Source organism: Ambystoma mexicanum, chromosome 3p (genome assembly GCF_040938575.1).
Source record: "Ambystoma mexicanum isolate Mex_15411 chromosome 3p, UKY_AmexF1_1, whole genome shotgun sequence".
Taxonomy (NCBI): Eukaryota; Metazoa; Chordata; class Amphibia; order Caudata; family Ambystomatidae; genus Ambystoma; species Ambystoma mexicanum.
Window position 1 is genome coordinate 669,790,225 of NC_090925.1, and position 18,472 is coordinate 669,808,696.

The 18,472-nt window shown below is 42.7% G+C and overlaps 1 protein-coding gene across 1 annotated transcript in view; it reads left to right on the top strand.

Moving 5' to 3' along the window:
* Positions 1-18,472, top strand: part of HRH2 (histamine receptor H2) — a 977,625-nt gene that overhangs the window by 101,619 nt on the left and 857,534 nt on the right. The gene's annotated exons all lie outside the window — the stretch shown is intronic.

Sequence of the window (18,472 nt, forward strand, 5' to 3'; positions counted from 1 at the left end):
AATTCAGAAAAGATCGTGTAAAATGGTGCCTGCCAAGCCACCCAACCATATACATCACTGGTCAGAATCTATAGCAGTTTATAAAGGGTTTCCTTGCAGGTTTGATCTATATTTCTTATGGTCTCTAGTTCAAAATAGTTACCAACGAATCACTTATAATGACACTCTGATTACAGGCTATTTATTATACATTGTCTAAATCTTTGTCCCATTTTTTTTTAAACGGTGATATCATGTTGTATGTAGGGTGGAGCAATTTCACACACAGAATCCAGCCATACGGAGCCGCTGAGCTTTCTGCTAGCAGAAAGGGGACATTCTAGTGAGAACTATTCTGCATGGAATGAGAAGGCATTGGGCCTCATTACGAGTTTGGAGGTAGCCATGCCGTTCTTAGCGGCATGGCTGCATCCAAACCCGTGTCCGGGTCCCGGAAAAAGGGAATTATTATTTTGCGGGCCCAGTAATTCCCTTCTCTCGGGACCCGGATCCCGGTACATCTCCATTCCTATTTGAGCCCCATAGGGCTCAATGGGAATGAGGAGGATGCTAACAACGGACCCGTTAATGACCGGTCCGTTGTTAGCATCCTGGTCTGCTCGCGGGTGGCAGTATGCACGTCTGGTCTGGCCCAGACTTGCATACCGCCACCCGTGAGCAAACTTGTAATGTGCTAGACCGGAATGAACGGTGGCGGTACCTTACCGGCACCGTTCATTACGTGGCCGCCAGCCTCGTAATGAGGCCCATTGTGTAACTTGAGAGAATATATGTAAAATTCAAAAGCCATTAACATTCATAAGAGTAAAAGCAGTGCTCAAGCGCATAGAGGGTGTACTCCAGGTTTTATGAGACTGTAAGATTCTGGTGTGCACCCATTGGCAAGGGGCAGATGATCAGAGATATACTGCAACCATTGCTAAGACCTGGTAGGATGGCATTGCATTATTTGCTCACCTTTGACCTGAGGGCATTCATATTTTCAAGGTTGAGATATTGTTTATTTATTTATTTGTTTGTGTGTTGGCTACAAACAATATTTAACCGTAACAAATTCAGATATACAAAGTTTAACTATTCCAGAAAATGTCATGTTTAAAAATATCCCAAAATCACACAAAACGCAATATATTGAATAGCACTGGATTATGCAACACAACTACTAGCCTCGGGAGGATAGCTCAGCGGCAACGTGTTCGCCTTGGAAACAAGACAACACAGGTTCGATTACCGGGTCCGTGCCTCTGGGTATTAAGCGTGTTAAAAATAACCTATTATATCATATTGTTACGGCAATTAGAGTCAATAGGAATCCGTAATGAAAAACAATAAAAGTACCTGGTATTATTTGTTGTGCTGGAACTCCGTTGCACTCTGCATGGGGTACATTTATAAGCTGTATTAGACATGGCTAGCAATCTTTCCTGTTTATATGTACACTGTGCTGGAGGACGGACACACTGGGACCCTGTGGGCAGGGCAAAGATTACAATGGATTTGAGCCAAACCTCCATCGGCAGCACAATACCTGGATTCACATTAATTTTGCAATCTCTCTTGAAGTTAATGAGTAAATAGATGATTCTGGGTGGGTGCATTGCAGAGGAGTAGTTATGGAGGGGGGTGTTGGTCCCCTGATCAACTAGCGGGCGTGGGTTGGAAAGTAGTGAAGTAGATAAAGGAGAAGTTTGACAGGAACTCCAGGTTCCAGCCAATGGATTAACATCAGAAAATAACTATCTGCTAGGATGCCAATGGCCTCAAGGATGACTTACATTGTCGAACATGATTTGATGTACCTGTAGCTTGAACTTTTATTGCTTCAGGAAATCCATATTGTGTGCACAAATTTTGAATTTTTAATAAGGTCCTATTTTAATTTAAAGCAGCATGCCGTGTTTACAAGGGGTATGAGCAGTATGAGCATGAGAATTGCACCCAATCATGCAAAATGAAGCTAAAGTGCATCTCTGAGTCTGATATGCCAAACTCCAATGGCCTATTGAAGGAAATAGGGCTCTGGAGGAAGTTCCAGGATCGTGTGGTAGTAGGACCCGCAGTCTTTCAAATAATGGGTGGAGACATCAATGAAGAAGCCGATCCAGTGGTGGAAAGATCTTGTGCAGGCATCTACAACCCATTGCTATCCCGATGTTTTGTACTGCAACTCCCAGGTTCTCTGTCATTGCCTATGCAGGGTAGGGCTGATGGGAGTTGAAGGCCAAAGCATCTGGAGACCCAAAGTTTGCAGACCCCTGCTCTAGTGGGACAAGGACTAGTTCTTCTGCAGGGAACCATCGTCGGTAGGTGTGAGTATGCCCTGGCTCTCTTATAGTCATGAACAGACACCGCAATTCCCAAATGACAAGTCCCAAGAGGAACAGGCGTGTAAACTTCTTAGTAAGTTCTTTTTTCTTGATGATAGATCGTTTATGTCTCCTTCTTGCATGCTTTCTGTAGCACACCATTTTTCTATAGCCATGGCTCGCCACTCTCCTCTGTATTTGAACATATCGTCCAGATTCCTCAAATGTGATTCTTGCAAACTATTCACAGGATTATCTTGTTAATGACGTTATGTCATGTAAATAGGTTTCAAACTGTATCAGATCAGTACCATAGTCGTTTATCAGGTGCCAACAGTGAAGCTTTTCAGACGTAAGTTTAGATCCATAGTTTTTTTGTTTCCACGAATGTGGGGAGTCTCCTGGCGATTACATTAATTGGGAAAATAATAGGTCCCTTTGAATCTTTTGCGTTGTAGGGAATCCCTTTTTTTATTGGACATTTGCATGGCGCCTATACACAAGTGTTTCCGGGTGTCACAAGACAAGTGGGAGTTGGAGGTGGACATGAGATATCATAAGAAAGCAACAACAAGAGCAAAGGAACAGTTATATTGTTCTTGTGACATTCCTACCGTGCAAGTGCAGGATGAGCTGATAAGTGAAAGGGAGTAGAGGTTACAGGGAGAAGTGCAAAAGAGTGCGGGAACACCACGGGTCAGGGACGTCATTTGGGGGTCGGCAGAGGTTGCAACTGCAACCTCTGAGGTCTCCTTGCGACCTCTAAAAAAAAAAAAAACATTATTTTTTTTTTTCTTTTTTGTAATGCAAGCTCCTGGGCTGTGGCTCTTTACTTCTGAGGTTGCTGGCTTTCTTGTTCAGGCCCCTTAAAAAAAAAAAAAATAAGAAAAATAAGAACAGGAGTGCCACAAGTCTAATACTTTCAGCACTGACCCTATATAAGAAAGAATAGGAATACAAATAATGTGTCTTTCTGGAATTCTATACAATAATTGCTATGTTCATTAAATGTTTATTTCAGGCACACGTCAGGGGGTGAGTCACTGATTTAGTCTGTTCTTAAATGCCTCACTCAGCCTTTCATCCTTCTGAGGTCGATAAATGAGTACCAACACAGGTTGGGTGATATTGGGTGTATATTTTTTCTATATAGAGCGTTTAAGCGTAAGTTCTATATAATAACACATCATTATCATTTGATCATGGACGTCTGCTTGCATAAACAGTAATTTGGTAATATGGGCCTATACGCACTGATCTTAATAATAATACATATGGCGATCCATTCTTGTATGAAATGTACATCACATAGTGATATCGTAACTATATTTTACGTACTGTACAATGCTATGTGATGCCACTTCCTGTTTTGTCAACGGGTGAAATGTCGTATTCCAATGCTACCCGTGATATCACTTTGGGGCGGGGTCAAATGACATCACTTCCTGTGATGTCATCAGGGGGTCAAGGGTTGTATGATGTCACTTCCGCTACCCCTGGCATTTTGGTGAAATGACGTCCCTGCCACGGTGGGCGTAGGCAAGTGTTATTCAGTTCAAGGTGGCTAGAATTAGGGGAAGAAGGGGTGGGGGTAGGAAAAGTGCAGTGGGCAGGAGGACTGGAATGGGATAGTCCAAGAAAAGGAGCCTGGGGCAAGTGCTGGCAGAGGTTGCTTGGAGGGGCTGGTAGGGGGTGGCCTGGTCCCTTTATGACTCTGAAGGGACCAGAACCCAGTTACATTGCAGGTGAAGAGTTAAGCATGGGAGGATGAGAGGGAAGGAAAAGGAGAAAGGGATGGTTTTAAGAGGTTTCCGGAACTTAAGAAAATCCAGAGGTTTCTAAGCGCAGACCCAGGGATGGCAACTGTGGAGCTTCATGACATCTTGCTTCCAAGGCGAGCACATTGCCCCTCTGGTTAGAGAAACGTTTGACCTGCAGAGAGTTGGAGCCAGAAGACGGAATGATTCTGGCTGGGCGGTAGCTCAAGAGGGAAAGCTGGATGTAGAGAGGTCTCAGGCCCCACACAGCCTTGTGGATCATTCAGATGCATTTCAATTTGATCCTTGTAGTCACGGGGAGCTGGTGGAGAGATTTTAGGGTTGGAGATATGCAATCTCTGGGTTTGAGGCCAAGGATAAGTTTTGCAGTCTTATTTTGGATTCCTTTGTGAGGTAGCAGTGTATCAGCAGAGTATATGGATGCAGTAACTTCTGCAAACACAGCACTTGCATGTAGAGGTAAGCAAGGGTCATGTGGTTGAGGACATGAGAGGGGCACTCAAAGGTTAGTGTGTTAACACGTTTACATTAGACAGGCATTGAAAGAAGACTTTGTTCATTGTAGTGAACAGAATCTTACTATTTCTATGTTTAAAGAAATACAGTGCAAATGGCAATTTGCACACGTTTTTCAGCATGCAAAGGTATTGCCCAGGTATAAGATCTTTATTTCAGAATGTGCTGTTTTCTGAAAAAGAGCACTTAAACAAAGCCCATATAGCTAATAATTACCTTAGCAAACTGAGAAAAGAATGTGTGAAATGTAAGGTTTGCATACTGTATCTTTCAATTTAGACATAGCAGAACGACATCCATTCCTCTGTTTTTAATCACAGGCAACCCGACAAAGATGCTCTTGAGGTTAGTCATATTTATCAATATGTCCAGATTAATCTCAGTTGGAAGCCCATGTGCTTCCACTTGACAGAGCTTTGGCTCTTTATTGCTTCCACAGTCCATCGCCATATGCAATATATCTTCTCCATGCCCAGTCCATCTCCGTATGCAGTATAACTCCTCCATGCACAGTCCATCTCCATATGCAATCTCTCTCCTTATGCACAGTCCACCTCCATATGCAATCAATCGCCTCCATGCACAGTCATCTCAATATGCAATCTATCTCCTCCGTGCACAGTTCATCTACATGTGCAATCTATCTCCTCCATGCACATTCCATCTCCATATCAAATATATCTCATCCATGCACAGTCCATCTTAATATGCAATATATCTCCTCCATGTCCAGTCCCACTCAATATGCAATGTATCTCCTCCATGCACAGTCCATCTCCATATGCAATATATCTCCTTCTTGCACAGTCCATCTCCATATGCAATCTATCTCCTTATGCACAGTCCATCTCCATATGCAATCTATCTCCTCCATGCAGTCATCTCCATATGCAATCTATCTCCTCCATGCACAGTCCATCTACATATGCAATCTATCTCCTCCATGCACAGTCCATCTACATATGCAATATATCTCCTCCATGCCCAGTCCCTCTCAATATGCAATTTATCTCCTCCATGCACAGTCCATCTCCATATGCAATATATCTCCCCATGCCCAGTCCATCTCCATATGGAATATATCTCCTCCATGCCCAGTCCTTCTCAATATGCAATGTATCACCTCAATGCACAGTCCATTTCCATATGCAATATATTTCCCCATGCCCAGTCCATCTCAATATGGAATGTATCTCCTTCTTGCACAGTCCATCTCCATATGCAATCTATCTCCTCCATGCAGTCATCTCCATATGCAATCTATCTCCTCCATGCACAGTCCATCTACACATGCAATATATCTCCTCCATGCACAGTCCATCTACATATGCAATCTATCTCCTCCATGCACATTCCATCTCCTTATGAAAATATCTCCTACATGCACAGTCCATCTCAATATGCAATCTATCTCCTCCATGCACAGTCATCTCCATGTGCAATCTATCTCCTCCATGCTGTTAAAGACTCCAATCAAGCAGTCCCACTAAGTCAGTGCCTTGTCTGGGATTGCTCAAGGGAAGCCCTTATTTATATATTTTAATGTCCAGTTCGTGTACTCTGGATGACAACACTTATATAACACCCCTCTCTTAGAATCCCCCTGACCCCACTGAGCCAAGAAGTAAGTTTGTTTTGCAAAATTAAAAGGTTTATTTGAGAATTAAACAATATATATATATATATATATATATATATATATAATACTTCTATAATAAATTAATAATTGATATCACACATGTGAATATGAGCAGTAATCAGCAATAGGTAATCCTATAATAGCACAGTTCTGGTGACTTATGACTAGGAACAGGGGAATAAGGTATCAGAGAATGCTTTATGGTTTCAAGTAGATGCAAAGATGAATAAAAGGCAGTACAGAAATAAACTTGATATGATTTCAGCAAAAGATAATGTGATCACTTTTTCTTTGACAATTTACTCCCCCCCCTATGCAATGTAAGGAGATGGAAGTAACACACACAATTTTCAGGAATACACACAAATGCAATACAAAGTTCCAGTTCCCCCCAGCGAGCTTAGAGGAAAACAGGTATGATTTTAAACACAAGCAAAATCCTTTTAAAGGTGGTGGCAATGAAGTGAAAAATATACTCAAATTGCTTTTAATTCCGTATAGGAGGTTCAGGGTGTGTGATAGCTACTTTAAATTAGTTCAGGATCACTTTAGCAATGCTCTATGAATGATTGTCAGGTTGCAAACGAATTTCAGCAAAGGAAAGCAAGGAGCTGCTATTTTGACAAGTGAAGAAATTGAGCCAAATCGATAATCGCGGCAATTTTTCCGAGTGCGTCGAGCGCGATTACAGAAAAAGTATAATGAATGGAAAGTTGGTTCTGGGTTCGTTGGAAAGCCCAGAATCTTAGCTTTAAGATGAATTTCGTTCCTAGGACAAACGGTTCAAGAGATACCGACGATTTAGTGAAGGTAGATTTTCAGAAAGGAAATTTTAAAGTTTCAAAATGACAGATGACAGTTTTGCAGCTTTGAATCAAAAGAAGGGACACGATTTCTATGATGCAGTTCTCAATAGGTTAAAATAGTTTGAATTAGATTATTTTAAACTAAGAGATTGGTTTTGCACAGTCCTGGCTGAGTACTCACACTATATGTTGGACAGGAATGAGACTTCATCACGGATCGTGTCAGGATTGGCTGCTGTTCTCTCGCCACTGGGTACTGGTTCTCTGATTCTGCTCACAGCGATCTGGGTCAGCTCTCAGCGATCTGGTCTGGGTCTGGTCTCTCTGGTCTCTGGAGATTGATGGATTTGAAGTCTGGAGTCTCTGGATGTGAAGTCGTGTGTCAGCGTGCTGCGCAAGGAAATGGAAATTGAAAAGTTCCTGTCTGGCTTCCAGTGGCTCTTTTTATGTGTTTTGAAAATGGGTGGGTCGGCTAATTCTGCATGCCCAACCCTCTCAAGATTTGATAGGCCAAAGGATTCTTTGGTCCCTGATTTGAGAAAGGATAGTGTGTCAGAGTGATGTCAGCCATTTACGATCTATTGAAGAAATGCCCCTTTTCTTTTACCTTAGAAATCAGTTTTCATAACTAAACATATTTCCCAGATACACAGTTGTTTGACATTACATGTACATATTACAGATTACTTAAGGTACAAGCTGGCCCAACTCTCATCCTCCTGGGGGCTTGCATTAAAAAATGACAACTTATTTTCGTTTTTAGTTGATTTACCAATGTCGGACGTTTACCAAAACTGGCACACATGTACACCGCCATTCTACCCATATTCCAGTAAATTTTCATTTTTCTAGCATGAACCCTGTGTCTGCAATCTCCATAATTCATGTGGTTTTGCCTCAGAACATCGTACGGAATTGAGTTTGAACTTAAATTGTAGGTAAAATTTCCATTTTAAGGATCTCCAAATTGTACATTCCTGTCATCTGGTTACAATTAGTTATCAGTGTTTTTATAAAACATATATTTGCCTTCAATTCAATTCACTTCAGTGTTTGGGTCTGCCCCCAGAAACTTGGGAGTCAGGGATCACATGTCTCTTCTGCCAGGCAGAGCTCTGTTTACAGTCCACACCCAAATTAACATACCCCATTCAATTGCAAGAGTCTCATGTGTCGGCTGAGTTCAGCAGGCCTGGGGGCCACTCTGCATTTGGTTAGCATGTTCATGTGATCTCCTGGCTTCTTGTGTGTAGTTCTGGGGTGAGAAGGTTTCCCAGCCTCTTGCAATGTTAATTGAATCAGCCTGTCTTCAGGGAACAGCAGGTGTTTACATTTTTAATTAACCAAAAAGTCTTTGAAGTTTCCAGCTGTCTCAGGAGGCTGGCAACTCCTGAAGTACAGTTCTACTGTCAGAGTTTAGACCACTAGCACCGGCTTGTGTTCAAAGCTGGTACTGCAGCACCCATTTGTTTAGGAGTTGTCTTGAATTTGACAGGAGGATTTTGCTTGACAGCTCTAATCCTTGCTGCCATTGTTTTGATGGGCATCCTTACAGTAGAGTGGTGATGTGGAACCCCCCTCAAGAAGGTTGAATATTTAGAGTGGTCTTGTGCCCATGATTTTAGCAACTTGTTGACATCAATAAAAACGGATTTTGAACAAATTGAAATGGACATATTGAGCTTGCACTTCAGAGAAACAGCAGTGATTTCAAGGCGCTTTTGATCTAACAGGCACTGCTATTTTTCCTTTAGCACCACCTTTCACCCCTGGCGCTTCCGGTCCATCACGCTTGCACTGGTGGGTGACAGGTTAGGCGACCATTTTGGTGTGCGCAAAACTGCGCGGTTCTCCTGGTTCTGGGATAGAATGATGGGCGGCGACAGCTCAATCCCCACATCTACCCAATCTATTGATTTAGTTTTGTTCTGGGATAGAATGATGGGCAGTGACAGCTCATCCCCACATCTACCCAGTCTATTGATTTAGTTTTGTTCTGGGATAGAATGATGGGCTGCGACAGCTCATCCCCACATCTACCCAGTCTGTTGATTCAGTTTTTGTTGTCGCCTAATAATTCAACATGGGTCAAAACCCTTGACAATGCACAGTCCATCTACATATGCAATGTATCCCCTCCATGCTCAGTCCATCTACATATGCAATCTATTTCCTCCATGCACAGGCCATCTACATATGCAATCTATCTGTTCGATGCACAATCCATCTGTATATGTAATCTATCTCCACCTGACCAGTCCATCTCCATATGCAATATATCTCCTCAATGCCCAGTCCATATCCATATGCAGTATAACTCCTCCATGCACAGCCCATCTCAATATGAAATCTATCTCCTCCATGCAGAGTCCATCTCCATATGCAATCTATCTCCTCCATGCACAGTCATCTCCATATGCAATATATCTCCTCCATCCACAGTCCATCTCCATATGCAATCGATCACCTCCATGCACAGTCATCTCCATATGCAATATATCTCCTCCATGCACAGTCCATCTACATATGCAATCTATCTCTTCCATGAACATTCCATCTCCATATGAAATATATCTCCTACATGCACAGTCCATCTCAATATGCAATATACCGCCTCCATGCACAGTGCATCTCATTATGCAATCTATCTCCTCCATGCACAGTCATCTAAATGTGTAATCTATCTCTTCCATGCACAGGCCATCTACATATGTAAATATATCTTCTTCATGCACAGTCCATCTCCATATTCAATCTATCTCCTCCATTCACAGTCCATCTACATATTCAATGTATCTCCTCCATGCAGTCCATCTACATATGCAATCTATCTCCTCCATGCAAATTCCATCTCCATATGAAATATATCCCCTCCATGCACAGTCCATCTCAATATGCAATATATCTCCTCCATACACAGTCCATCTCAATACGCAATCTATCTCCTCCATTCACAGTCATCTCCATGTGCAATCTATCTCCTCCATGCACGGTCCATCTACATATGCAATGTATCCCCTCCAAGCTCAGTCCATCTACATATGCAATCTATCTCCTTCATGCACAGGCCATTTACATATGCAATATATCTCCTCCATGCACAGTCCATCTGCATATGCAATCTATCTCCTCCATGACCAGTCCATCTCCATATGCAATATATCTCCTCCATGCCCAGTCCATCTCCATATGCAGTATAACTCCTCCACGCACAGCTCATCTCAATATGCAATCTATCTCCTCAATGCACAGTCCATCTCCATATGCAATCTATCTCCTCCATGCACAGTCATCTCCATATGAAATCTACCTTCTCCATGCACAGTCCATTCCCATATGCAATCTATCTCCTCCATGCACAGTCCATCTCAATATGCAATATATATCCTCATTGCACAGTCCATCTACATATGAAATCTATCTCCTCCATGTGCATTCCATCTCCATATGAAATATATCTCCTCCATGCACAGTCCATCTCAATATGCAATCTATCTCCTCCATGCACAGTCATCTCCATGTGCAATCCATCTCCTCCATGCACAGTCCATCTACATATGCAATCTATATCCTCCATGCACAGGACATCTACATATGCAATCTATCTCCTCCATGCACAGTCCATCTACATATGCAATCTATCTCCTCCATGAAAAATCCATCTCCATATGCAATCTATCTCCTCCATGACCAGTCCATCTCCATATGCAATATATCTCCTCCATGCCCAGTCCATCTCCATATGCAGTATAACTCCTCCATGCACAGCCCATCTCAATATGCAATCGATCTCCTCCATGCACAGTCCATCTCCATATGCAATCTATCTCCTCCATGCACAGTCATCTCCATATGCAATCTATCTCCTCCATGCAGAGTCCATCTCCATATGCAATATATCTCCCCCATGCCCAGTCCATCTCCATATGCAATATATCTCCTCTTTGCACAGTACATCTTCATATGCAATCTATCTCCTTATGCACAGTCCATCTCAATATGCTATCTAGCTCCTCCATGAACAGTCATCTCCATATGCAATCTATCTTCACCATGCACAGTCCATCTACCTACGTAATATATCTCCTCCATGCACAATCCATCTACATATGCAATCTATCTCCCCATTCACATTCCATCTCCATATGAAATATATCTCCTCCATGCACAGTCCATCTCAATATGCAATATATCTCCTCCATGCACAGTCCATCTCAATATGCAATCTATCTCTTCCATGCAGAGTCATCTCCATGTGCAATCTATCTCCTCCAAGCACAGTCCATCTACATATGCAATGTATCCGCTCCATGCTCAGTCCATCTACATTTGCAATCTATCTCCTCCATGCACAGTCCATCGCCATATGCAATTGATCTCCTCTGTGCAAAATCATTGCCATATGAAATATATCTCCTCCATGTACAGTCATCTCCATATGCAATCTATCTCCGCCATGCACAGTTCATCTCCATATGCAATCTATCTCCTCCGTGCACAATCATCGTCATATGAAATATACCTCCTCCATGCACAGTCCATCTCAATATGCAATATATCTCCTCCAAGCATAGTCCATCTACATATGCAATCTATCTCCTCAATGCATATTCCATCTCCATATGCAGTATAACTCCTCCATGCACAGTCCATCTCAATATGCAATATATCTCCTCCATGCATAGTCCATCTCAATATGCAATCTATCTCCTCCATGCACAGTCTTCTCCATGTGCAATCTATCTCCTCCAAGCACAGTCAAATCTACATATGCAATGTATCCCCTCCATGCTCAGTCCATCTACATATGCAATATATCTCCTCCATGCACAGTCCATCTACATATGCAATCTATCTCCTCCATGCACACTCCATCTCCATGTGCAATCTATCTCCTCCATGACCAGTCCATCTCCATATGCAACATATCTCCTCCATGCCCAGTCCATCTCCATATGCAGTATAACTCCTTCATGCACAGCCCATCTCAATATGCAATCTATCTCCTCCATGCACAGTCATCTCCATATGCAATCCATCTCCTCCATGCACAGCAATCTTTATGTGCAATCTATCTCCTCCATGCACAGTCCATCTCCATATGCAATCTATCTCCTCCATGCACAGTCATCGCCATATGAAATACATCTCCTCCATGCACAGTCCATCTCAATATGCATAATGTCTCCTCCATGCACAGTCCATCTCCATATGCAATATATCTCCACCATGCCCAGTCCATCTCCATATGCAGTATAACTCCTGCATGCACAGCCCATCTCAATGTGCAATCTAACTCCTCCATGCAGAGTCCATCTCCATATGCAATCTATCTCCTCCATGCACAGTCATCTCCATATGCAATATATCTCCTCCATGCACAGTCCATCTGCATATGCAATCTATCTCCTCCATGACCAGTCCATCTCCATATGCAATATATATCCTCCATGCCCAGTCCATCTCCATATGCAGTATAACTCCTTCATGCACAGCCCATCTCAATATGCAATCTATCTTCTCCATGCACAGTCATCTCCATATGCAATCCATCTCCTCCATGCACAGCAATCTTTATGTGCAATCTATCTCCTCCATGCACAGTCCATCTCCATATGCAATCTATCTCCTCCGTGCACAATCATCGCCATATGAAATATATCTCCTCCATGCACAGTCCATCTCAATATGCAATATATCTCCTCCAAGCACAGTCCATCTCCATATGCAATATATCTCCCCCATGCCCAGTCCTTCTCCATATGCAATATATCTCCTCCTTGCACAGTACATCTCCATATGCAATCTATCTCCTTATGCACAGTCCATCTCCATATGCAATCTATCTCCTCCATGCGCAGTCCATCTACATATGCAATATATCTCCTCCATGCACAGTCCATCTACATATGTAATCTATCTCCTCCATGCACATTCCATCTCCATATGAAATATATCTCCTCCATGCACAGTCCATCTCAATATGCAATATGTCTCCTCCATGCACAGTCCATCTCAATATGCAATATATCTCCTCCATGCACAGTCATCTCCATGTGCAATCCATCTCCTCCATGCACAGTCCATCTACATATGCAATGTATCCCCTCCATGCACAGTCATCGCCATATGAAATATATCTCCTCCATGCACAGTCCATCTCAATATGCAATATATCTCCTCCCTGCACAGTCCATCTCCATATGCAATATATCTCCCCCATGCCCAGTCCTTCTCCATATGCAATATATCTCCTCCATGCACAGTCCATCTCAATATGCAATCTATCTCTTCCATGCAGAGTCATCTCCATGTGCAATCTATCTCCTCCATGCACAGTCCATCTACATATGCAATGTATCCGCTCCATGCTCAGTCCATCTACATTTGCAATCTATCTCCTCCATGCACAGTCCATCGCCATATGCAATTGATCTCCTCTGTGCAAAATCATTGCCATATGAAATATATCTCCTCCATGTACAGTCATCTCCATATGCAATCTATCTCCTCCATGCACAGTTCATCTCCATATGCAATCTATCTCCTCCGTGCACAATCATCGCCATATGAAATATACCTCCTCCATGCACAGTCCATCTCAATATGCAATATATCTCCTCCAAGCATAGTCCATCTACATATGCAATCTATCTCCTCCATGCACATTCCATCTCCATATGCAGTATAACTCCTCCATCCACAGTCCATCTCAATATGCAATATATCTCCTCCATGCATAGTCCATCTCAATATGCAATCTATCTCCTCCATGCACAGTCTTCTCCATGTGCAATCTATCTCCTCCAAGCACAGTCAAATCTACATATGCAATGTATCCCCTCCATGCTCAGTCCATCTACATATGCAATATATCTCCTCCATGCACAGTCCATCTACATATGCAATCTATCTCCTCCATGCACACTCCATCTCCATGTGCAATCTATCTCCTCCATGACCAGTCCATCTCCATATGCAACATATCTCCTCCATGCCCAGTCCATCTCCACATGCAGTATAACTCCTTCATGCACAGCCCATCTCAATATGCAATCTATCTCCTCCATGCACAGTCATCTCCATATGCAATCCATCTCCTCCATGCACAGCAATCTTTATGTGCAATCTATCTCCTCCATGCACAGTCCATCTCCATATGCAATCTATCTCCTCCATGCACAGTCATCGCCATATGAAATACATCTACTCCATGCACAGTCCATCTCAATATGCAATATGTCTCCTCCATGCACAGTCCATCTCAATATGCAATCTATCTCCTCCATGCACAGTCATCTCCATATGCAATCTATCTCCTCCATGCACAGTCCATTTACATATGCAATGTATCTCCTCCATACACAGTCCATATACATATGCAATCTGTCTCCTCCATGCACAGTCCATCCCCATGTGCAATCTATCTCCTCCATGACCAGTCCATCTCCATATGCAATATATCTCCACCATGCCCAGTCCATCTCCATATGCAGTATAACTCCTCCATGCACAGCCCATCTCAATGTGCAATCTATCTCCTCCATGCAGAGTCCATCTCCATATGCAATATATCTCCTCCATGCAAAGTCATCTCCATATGCAATATATCTCCTCCATGCACAGTCCATCTGCATATGCAATCTATCTCCTCCATGACCAGTCCATCTCCAAATGCAATATATCTCCTCCATGCCCAGTCCATCTCCATATGCAGTATAACTCCTTCATGCACAGCCCATCTCAATATGCAATCTATCTCCTCCATGCACAGTCATCTCCATATGCAATCCATCTCCTCCATGCACAGCAATCTTTATGTGCAATCTATCTCCTCCATGCACAGTCCATCTCCATATGCAATCTATCTCCTCCGTGCACAATCATCGCCATATGAAATATATCTCCTCCATGCACAGTCCATCTCAATATGCAATATATCTCCTCCAAGCACAGTCCATCTCCATATGCAATATATCTCCCCCATGCCCAGTCCTTCTCCATATGCAATATATCTCCTCCTTGCACAGTACATCACCATATGCAATCTATCTCCTTATGCACAGTCCATCTCCATATGCAATCGATCTCCTCCATGCGCAGTCCATCTACATATGCAATATATCTCCTCCATGCACAGTCCATCTACATATGTAATCTATCTCCTCCATGCACATTCCATCTCCATATGAAATATATCTCCTCCATGCACAGTCCAACTCAATATGCAATATATCTCCTCCATGCACAGTCATCTCCATGTACAATCCATCTCCTCCATGCACAGTCCATCTACATATGCAATGTATCCCCTCCATGCACAGTCATCGCCATATGAAATATATCTCCTCCATGCACAGTCCATCTCAATATGCAATATATCTCCTCCCTGCACAGTCCATCTCCATATGCAATATATCTCCCCCATGCCCAGTCCTTCTCCATATGCAATATATCTCCTCATTGCACAGTACATCTCCACATGCAATATATCTCCTTATGCACAGTCCATCTCCATATGCAATCTATCTCCTCCATGCAAAATCATCTTCATATGCAATCTATCTCCTCCATGCACAGTCCATCTACATATGCAATATATCTCCTCCATACACAGTCCATCTACATATGCAATCTATCTTCTACATGCACATTCCATCTCCATATGAAATATATCTCCTCCATGCACAGTCCATCTCAATATGCAATATGTCTCCTCCATGCACAGTCCATCTCAATATGCAATCTATCACCTCCATGCACAGTCATCTCCATGTGCAATCTATCCCCTCCATGCTCAGTCCATCTACATGTGCAATCTATCTCCCCCATGCACAGGCCATCTACATATACAATATATCTCCTCCATGCACAATCCATCTACATATGCAATCTATCTCCTCCATGCACAATCCATTTCCATATGCAATCTATCTCCACCATGACCAGTCCATCTCCATATGCAATATATCTCCTCCATGCCCAGTCCATCTCCATATGCAGTATAACTCCTTCATGCACAGCCCATCTCAATATGCAATCTATCTCCTCCATGCACAGTCATCTCCATATGCAATCCATCTCCTCCATGCACAGCAATCTTTATGTGCAATCTATCTCCTCCATGCACAGTCCATCTCCATAGGCAATCTATCTCCTCCGTGCACAATCATCGCCATATGAAATATATCTCCTCCATGCACAGTCAATCGCAATATGCAATATATCTCCTCCAAGCACAGTCCATCTCCATATGCAATATATCTCCCCCATGCCCAGTCCTTCTCCATATGCAATATATCTCCTCCTTGCACAGTCCATCTACATATGCAATATATCTCCTCCATGCACAGTCCATCTACATATGTAATCTATCTCCTAAATGCACATTCCATCTCCATATGAAATATATCTCCTCCATGCACAGTCCATCTCAATATGCAATATGTCTCCTCCATGCACAGTCCATCTCAATATGCAATATATCTCCTCAATGCACAGTCATCCCCATGTGCAATCCATCTCCTCCATGCACAGTCCATCTACATATGCAATGTATCCCCTCCATGCACAGTCATCGCCATATGAAATATATCTCCTCCATGCAGAGTCCATCTCAATATGCAATATATCTCCTCCCTGCACAGTCCATCTCCATATGCAATATATCTCCCCCATGCCCAGTCCTTCTCCATATGCAATATATCTCCTCATTGCACAGTACATCTCCACATGCAATCTATCTCCTTATGCACAGTCCATCTCCATATGCAATCTATCTCCTCCATGCACAGTCCATCTCAATATGCAATATATATCCTCATTGCACAGTCCATCTACATATGAAATCTATCTCCTCCATGTGCATTGAATCTCCATATGAAATATATCTCCTCCATGCACAGTCCATCTCAATATGCAATCTATCTCCTCCATGCACAGTCATCTCCATGTGCAATCCATCTCCTCCATGCACAGTCCATCTACATATGCAATCTATATCCTCCATGCACAGGACATCTACATATGCAAGCTATCTCCTCCATGCACAGTCCATCTACATATGCAATCTATCTCCTCCATGAAAAATCCATCTCCATATGCAATCTATCTCCTCCATGACCAGTCCATCTCCATATGCAATATATCTCCTCCATGCCCAGTCCATCTCCATATGCAGTATAACTCCTCCATGCACAGCCCATCTCAATATGCAATCGATCTCCTCCATGCACAGTCCATCTCCATATGCAATCTATCTCCTCCATGCACAGTCATCTCCATATGCAATCTATCTCCTCCATGCAGAGTCCATCTCCATATGCAATATATCTCCCCCATGCCCAGTCCATCTCCATATGCAATATATCTCCTCTTTGCACAGTACATCTTCATATGCAATCTATCTCCTTATGCACAGTCCATCTCAATATGCAATCTAGCTCCTCCATGAACAGTCATCTCCATATGCAATCTATCTTCACCATGCACAGTCCATCTACCTACGTAATATATCTCCTCCATGCACAATCCATCTACATATGCAATCTATCTCCCCATTCATATTCCATCTCCATATGAAATATATCTCCTCCATGCACAGTCCATCTCAATATGCAATATATCTCCTCCATGCACAGTCCATCTCAATATGCAATCTATCTCTTCCATGCAGAGTCATCGCCATGTGCAATCTATCTCCTCCATGCACAGTCCATCTACATATGCAATGTATCCGCTCCATGCTCAGTCCATCTACATTTGCAATCTATCTCCTTCATGCACAGTCCATCGCCATATGCAATTGATCTCCTCTGTGCAAAATCATTGCCATATGAAATATATCTCCTCCATGTACAGTCATCTCCATATGCAATCTATCTCCGCCATGCACAGTTCATCTCCATATGCAATCTATCTCCTCCGTGCACAATCATCGCCATATGAAATATACCTCCTCCATGCACAGTCCATCTCAATATGCAATAAATCTCCTCCAAGCATAGTCCATCTACATATGCAATCTATCTCCTCAATGCATATTCCATCTCCATATGCAGTATAACTCCTCCATGCACAGTCCATCTCAATATGCAATATATCTCCTCCATGCATAGTCCATCTCAATATGCAATCTATCTCCTCCATGCACAGTCTTCTCCATGTGCAATCTATCTCCTCCAAGCACAGTCAAATCTACATATGCAATGTATCCCCTCCATGCTCAGTCCATCTACATATGCAATATATCTCCTCCATGCACAGTCCATCTACATATGCAATCTATCTCCTCCATGCACACTCCATCTCCATGTGCAATCTATCTCCTCCATGACCAGTCCATCTCCATATGCAACATATCTCCTCCATGCCCAGTCCATCTCCATATGCAGTATAACTCCTTCATGCACAGCCCATCTCAATATG